General features: G+C 33.0%; 1 pseudogene; it reads right to left on the bottom strand.

Moving 5' to 3' along the window:
- Positions 1-1,028: 1,028 nt before the first annotated feature.
- LOC139494218 (probable ATP-dependent DNA helicase RecS) lies at positions 1,029-5,497 on the bottom strand (annotated as a pseudogene).
- Positions 5,498-7,618: the final 2,121 nt, after the last annotated feature.

Below are 7,618 nucleotides of genomic sequence, written 5' to 3'. Positions count from 1 at the left end.
TTGCAAGGGTTCTTAACATGCAATGAGCGTGGTACTGTCTTCACGAGACATCGGATTAAACGTTCCCATTCTGACCGGACGTGACAGCGAACTTCATACATCCCGCACAGCCAAACGGACGCCCCACTACGGCAAGCGTTTTACTGCCGGTCGGGAGAAGACCAAGTGACCATATTTATGTTCCCCAGTCACCCTTGTACAACCAAAGAAAAAAAAACATGGTTAACACAGCTACATTAAGGCCGTTTTTACACTACTTTCGACAAGGGCAGATAACTCCGTTCAATCTCATTAAATGTTCATGCGTCGTTGTACACGCGACGCCGTGATGGAGAAAAAAATATGTCCAGCTCACCATCTTTTGATGAAACAGCGTTGCAGCAATCGTTGCCTTATGATGCGGAATGGTCCAAGTCAGGGTAATTATAGAAAAATTGTAAAAAGTCATGGAAAAATTATATGATTTAGGCGATTTTCTGTCGAGTATTAAGCCCCGCCTTCTACGAATATTTAGCCAATCAAAAAATACCTGCTTCATTTAAAAGCTTGCATCAACATTTTTCTCAAGCACCTGTAATGTGACGAAAAAGAGGAAATATGGACAGAATAGACAAGTTAATCGGGGTCAAGAGACCCTTTGTCTATAATTTTGAAAACCATTATAAAGAGAAAATCTGACAAGAGCTAAAATGTTCAGGATGTTGAGCTCTGCCAATTGTCTATACTTGTCAAAACTGTCAGATGACTTCTTGTAGGATTAATTGCCCTCAAAAAAAAAATTTTACCATTTTTTTATTTCATAAAAAATGGAGTTTACCCGGCTATTCATGTTTGTCTGTGAACTGAACGTTGGTTGTGGATCTGAGAGCGGAACATTAAAAGACAAAACATGTTGTTCAGGTAAGGTAGAGATAGTAGAACTAGTAGTAGAAGTAGAATGGACAGGTGCTCGGTCAGCTAGATTTCGTACATTTTTAGATCGGTTGCTCAAAATGTTTGAAATTTTTCTGTGTTTATCTTCATTGCATGACCCACATAGACATTTAGGTGCACACAAGTCACAACAGGAATATTAACCTGTAGTTTTTTTCTCTTCTTCAAGTTCTGTTTTTGACAGAAAAGGTGCCAATAATGAAATTCTGCGACATTCAGTTGCCTTAAATAGATCCTTAACCTCAGTTTCAACATCTCTCAAAAGGTAGGAATTATGAAGAAGAAGTGCAACTGCCTCCTTTCCATCACGCCCTACACGACCCATGTCTTGAATAAGATCAACTATAGTTTTTGGTGCACCATAAATTATGACAATGGAAAAGCCAATCATATCTATACCCATTCCTAAGGCGCTATCACAACTTTAATACTACTGGGTGGATCTTCTAAACATTCCATTATTCTTTTTTTACTGTAATGCGAAGTTTCAGAATGAAACATCTGAACTTCTTTGAATTCCCGTTGATATATATGCATAAATGTTAGCTGCATCCTTGATTGATGTACAATATATCATTGTTTCGGGTAAAGCTTTGTCACAAGAGTTCATCAACTAACCAGCACATGGCCATTTCTACGGTATTCGATATTTTGTTCACAACGAGCTTTACATTTGGTTTATTTGGAGAAATCCTTATTTCAACTGCATTTGGATCCAACTGCAAAACTTTTAATTCTGTTTCGTGCATGTGGCACTAAGCGCCAAGATAGATGCATCTGGAAACAACGATCTCAACTCTCCAATGTAAGAAAACCATTTTCTAAATGCCTGTTAACTTTCATCTTCCTTTTCACCCCTGCAATAAAAACAGTATTTATGTATGCAAACATTTTTGTAAGTCAATGACACCATGAATGTGAACTACAAAATTAAGACTATTTACTGAGTTTGTAATTACATAAGCAAGACGACGGGTGCCACATGTAGAGCACGCTCTGCCTATCCTTCCAGAGAACCTGAGATCACCCCCAGTTTTTTTTGTGGGGTTCGTGTTGCTAAGTCTTTAGTTTTCTATGTTGTGTCATGTGTACTTTTATTTGTGTTTGTCCCAAAGGTGACTGGGGTATAGAAATATGGTCACTTGGTCTTCTCCCGACCGGCAGTAAAACGCTTGCCGAAGTGGGGCGTCCGTTTGGCTGTGCGGGATGTATCAAGTTCGCAGTCACGTCCGTCAGAAGGGGACGTTAAATCCGATGCCTCGTGTAAAGAGAGTGTCACGCTCTTTGCACGTTAAGAACCGTTGCAACAACTCTTTGAGGGGTCCGTAGGTGGCCTGTTGCAAGGCAAAATTTCTGTCCCTATCCAATATACCCTCATTTTCCAGTGACAGTCCAAATTTCCCCGACCATCATCCTAGATGGCCTCTATTACAACAACCTACCTATTTTATTTATTGTGAACTTGTTCTCCTCCTGAATATGCATGAAATATTTGCCACTGGACGTTAAGCAACGAACAATCAATCAATCAATCTTTTTTTTTTTTATCTTTAGCCATGGCGTTGTCAATTTATTTTCGATCTAGGAGTTTGACTGTCCCTCTGGTATCTTTTGACCCTCTTTTTGTCGAGGGGGTATGGTGTTTTATTTTTTGTCTCAACATAATTGTATTTTCGTCGGCATCAACATATAATTTTATGTCAAAAACTCCCAATTTGTGAATTATGTTTACCTTCTCAAAAAAAAAGTACAGAAGGAAAACATTCAGTTTAATTTTCCTTTCATGACATCGGACTTCCTTTTAACTGAGTTTTACTGTGCGTTTTTTTTCTACTACATTGTCTAGAGGTATAGGGAGGTTTGAGAGATCAAACCAGATGCTGAGCAAGGTGAAGCTTTATACAACCACAGAGGTCGAACCTTGAACAGTTGAGACATTCCCCATTTCCATGATAAGACAACAAATTGGCTCCCACTGCTTCTCTAACAGAAATTATGAGTTAATTTGGATAGTATTTAACATGCAAATAAGTATTTTATTACATAAATGTACATTTATTTGCCTATAAATTTAATTTTTTGAAATCATTTCAAAAAAAAATTCTTCTTTATTTATTTTTTTAATTTAGTTGTTAAGTGATCATCATTTTGTATTGTAAAGAATTTTGCTCATACTGGTGCTAGGGGTTATTTCAAATTTGTAATGAGGCGAGAAATTTTGTGGGAAGACCTTACTGTGACTTTAAGATTAAGTCATAAAAAAGTGCTGTTTGTTTGCTTTTTGTTAGAGATAGCTTATTACATCATGCTAACCAAGTTGCAATTGTATGGAATTCATCAACAACAATTGTGGAAACCTTGAAACGTTGTAATTTTTCTCTCCAGTTTTTGTCTCCAACATGGATCTCAGGTGACGAAAATAAATAGTCAAAGTGTCCCATTAGAATGTTTTCATTGACAGCAGCACTGCTTCCTGTACAAAAAATAAATAAGTTTAATCAAAATTTTGAATTCACAATTAATATTGGTGTGTTCGATGGGAGTGGTGAATTGTACCTTTCCAATCTGGTTAAAAATCTTATGGTGCATAGTTAAATATTAATAAAATATTTTGATCATGTTGATAGTTTAAAAATTCAAGCTTGTATTTACATTCTTAACTCTTAATGTATGAAATTTTTGCAAATCTAAAATAGACTAAACATTATATTCTGGTATTATAAACACGTATACAAGCTATTATTTTCCATTTCCTGTACATGTATTGTTTAGTTTTTCCTATTATTGTATATGATATCAAACTACCAAACCAACATATAGCAAAATGGTGAATTCCTATGACATACAAACAGTTTCTGTGTCTCTAGATTCTATTATTTGACTCATGAATAAAAACAACACTATTTTAGAATTGGCGAATTTTGTCATGGCTTTAATTTTTCAACAAAATCATATCAACAATTAGATTTTCAAAAGGCCAAAGATTAAATCATTCAATGACAATATAATTAATGTTTTTCATTGATTCAGTAAAGGGCAACCAGTACTGAAGAGGTGACAACTGGGCATCCATCACCACAATACGATAAATTCCGCCATACACATTGCTTGTAATGTTCAGCTTTGTTAGATCACATCATCATCCATCAAATGTCAACATGTTTAAAAGCCATGACGATTGGTAAAGACTGCATACCAAATCTGTAATTATAAATCATAACGGCAGCAAACAAATATTTAATTAAGGGTAGGGTGTGGTGGGTTTTTGTCCTTGCACCCGTTTACAGTTTGTTAAAGAATGAAATAACATTACCGAAACAACTGGTTTCATATTGAAATTCCCGCCTATAAATGCACGAGATAATTGCGTATCGCTTATGAACCGAAAAAATTGTATTATACAACCGGTTTTAGTGTCGCTTGCAACAATCAAAACATAAAAAGGGAGACAAATCCAAGTCTTTATTAATTCAATAAATAAATTTAATTCATATGGGTTAAGTTTCATTAATAGATTTAGGAAGATGTAAAAAAAAGTGTAAAATGACGCATCACTCTTAATGAATATCCTTACGAAAAAAATATAGCACTTAAATACAAGAATTTATTCTACACCTTCAATTGAACATTTTAAACACACATAAATATAGCACTTAAATACAAGAAGTTATTCTACATCTTCAACTGAACATTTTAAACACACATGTTTGGCTTCTTCTTTGAAACTGAAGCAGTTATAGCTAATCTGACATGAGGGTAACAATATTAAATAGGAAAATATCTATCTGCCCTGAAATTTTCTAACGAATCAAGACAACCCGTTGTTGGTTTGCTGCCCTGAAATTAGTCGTTTTGATGAAATGTTTGCAGTTTTTCTACAATATAGTAGGGAAAAAGAAAATTGAAGAATGGCTATAATCTAACTTGAACAATCTAATGGTTGACCACACATACCATCAGTTGATCATCAGAAGCTAGTCAAGCTACACCAGCAAAACAGAAAAAGAGAGATAGTGATGTAACAACTGAATTGGAAAAAAAAAGGTTCTGAAAATGAATGCTAATGGTAATTTCAATATTTTGTTGGCACATTTATATCTTGAAATTAGTAAGCATATAAATCTTATACCATTCAATTTGAACTTTATTGATTTTCTCCATGCTCATATGTCATTTGTTTAAGATAAGTCAACGATTATATACACAGAAATGAAATAACATGTCAGATGAAAACCTTGTCATAGAGCATTAGTTAGTTGCTGAGAAGTTAGGTTTGATGGAAATCAAGCTTTAATACTTGAATATGTGCCACCCCAAGTTTTGGTCATCCATTTCAATGTTTTTTTCTTTAGAAAGTGTGCTCAGGACATTGGTTTCAAGGTATCGACGTATTCATATAATGAACCTCTATAAGCAAAAGAGGCTTCAAAAATTAAAATCAGATGAACACCAAGATCTCTCTGTTTAATACTATAAGAGATCAACTACATGAAAGGCTTCACTTACCTAGGAGTTTCTTATGATATTCAAAGGAAAGCTTTGGATTAGTTAATACTGTTAACATATTCAAAGGAAAGCTTTGGATTAGTTAATACTGTTAACAGACTAACTTCATCTTTTAGTGCCATTAGAAAGTAATTAGCCACTACTAGATTCAAATCAGACAAATCAGAAGAAAAATTATTGTGGTAAACCACAACAGAGGAGGCTAATGGATTGGGTGTCTGCATGAGAAGTGATAAAGCAGATATCGCGATATGTGTCGGGGTGCTAATTAAAAATACAAATAAAAGAATGGAAATGAGCAAGACTGGAGTTAAACCACCACCACACAGCTGGCTATTGCAGAAGAGAACATTATGAATGCTATGAGGGATAGTGCCTCGTTCATTGGAGTTGCTGGCTTGGAGACAGAAATATCTTACAATATATTAGTATTGATGACTTTGAAGCAAGGAAAAGATATTATATTCTTAAATGGCAAAAGTGGTGAGCAATTTCAAATAAATTTTTAGATGGCCGCAAGATGTGACATTAAAAGCACCAAATCATGATAGATTGGTATTATAAAGATTTCAATGTTACCTTACTTCGAATTTTATTTAAGTTGAACCCTTCGTACATACAGAAATATTGATATTAAGTATTTTAAAATCCATCTTACTCCTTAACCTGTATTTTCATTTTATGGGTAGAATACGTCTCTATTGATGTGTAGTATTGTATGATTAGTTTCCATTTATACTATCTACAATATGAATTTTATTGTTCAATCTTGATCAAAGCTTATAAAACAGCTCCAGGCTTTAATAAAAATGCAGAATTTCTGCAAGGTCTCAGTGCATTAACATATAAATGTGAGCATCAGTTACTAATACAATGAACATGCATACATGTGAATATGATTAGAAATCATTATATTTACTAAATTATAGACAAATGAAGATGAGTAGGGGAGCGATAATGGCTCCTTGGAGCCTCTGGTTTAGAAATATTTCAAACAGATAATATAGATAATATACAACTGTCAAATTCAAGGGAATATTTTTTTAGGCCTACTTTCGTATGCAACCGGATGTGACGTACCATGATTTGGTGGTATTACACCTAAAGAACACCTAAATGTCAAATAAACTTATCGTTTGTAGATATCGCCTTATGAAGTGGAATATTATTTTGGTATCGTCCGTCCATCTATGGACGATTATCGATCGTTTGAATATCTCACCTTATGAGTTTGAATATTGATTTGATATTGTTTGAATATTCATTTGATATCGTATGAATATTTATTTGATAACGTTTGAATATTCATTTAATTTTGTTTGAATATTTATTTGGTATTATTCGAATATAAATTTGATATCGTTTGAGTTTTCATTTGACATCGGTTGAATATTCATTTGATATCGTTTGAGTATTCACTTTTAATTGTTTGAATATTCAATTGATATCGTTTGAATATTCATTTTATATTGTTTAAATATCCATTTGGTATTGTTCGCATATTCATTTAGTATCGTTTTAATATTCATTTGATATCGTTTGAATATTCAGTTGATATCGTTTGAATTTTCATTTTAAATCGTTTAAATATTCACTTTGGATTGTTTGCATATTCATTTGGGATCGTTTTATATATTTATTTGATAACGTTTGAATATTCATTTGATATCGTTTGATAATTCAATTGATATCGTTTGAATATTCATTTGATATTGTTTGCATATTCAGTTGATATTGTCTTTTTCTCTTTAAAAAATATCGATCGTTTGTATATATCGATTAATAAGTTTGAGTATTCATTTGATATCGTTTAAAATTCATTTGATATTGTTCGAATGTTCACTTGATATTATTCAAATATTCATTTGATATCGTTTGAATATTCATATGATATCGTTTGAATATTCATTTGATATCGTTTGACTATTCAGTTGACATCGTTTTAAAATTCATTTGATATTGTTTGAAAGCATTTATTTAGTATTGTTGTAGTATTCATTTGGTATCGTTTAAATGTTCATTTGATATCGCTTGAATATGAATTTGGTATTGTTAGAATATTTATTTGTAATCGTTTGATTATTCATTTGGTATCTTCAGGATATTCATTTTATATTGTTTGAATATGTATTTGATATTGTTTAAATAATTATTTGAAATCGTTTGAATATTCAATTGA

Source organism: Mytilus edulis, chromosome 11 (assembly GCF_963676685.1).
Source record: "Mytilus edulis chromosome 11, xbMytEdul2.2, whole genome shotgun sequence".
Classification (NCBI taxonomy): domain Eukaryota; kingdom Metazoa; phylum Mollusca; class Bivalvia; order Mytilida; family Mytilidae; genus Mytilus; species Mytilus edulis.
Note: the sequence above shows the minus strand (reverse complement) of the source record. Positions and strands in the feature narration are given on the sequence as shown.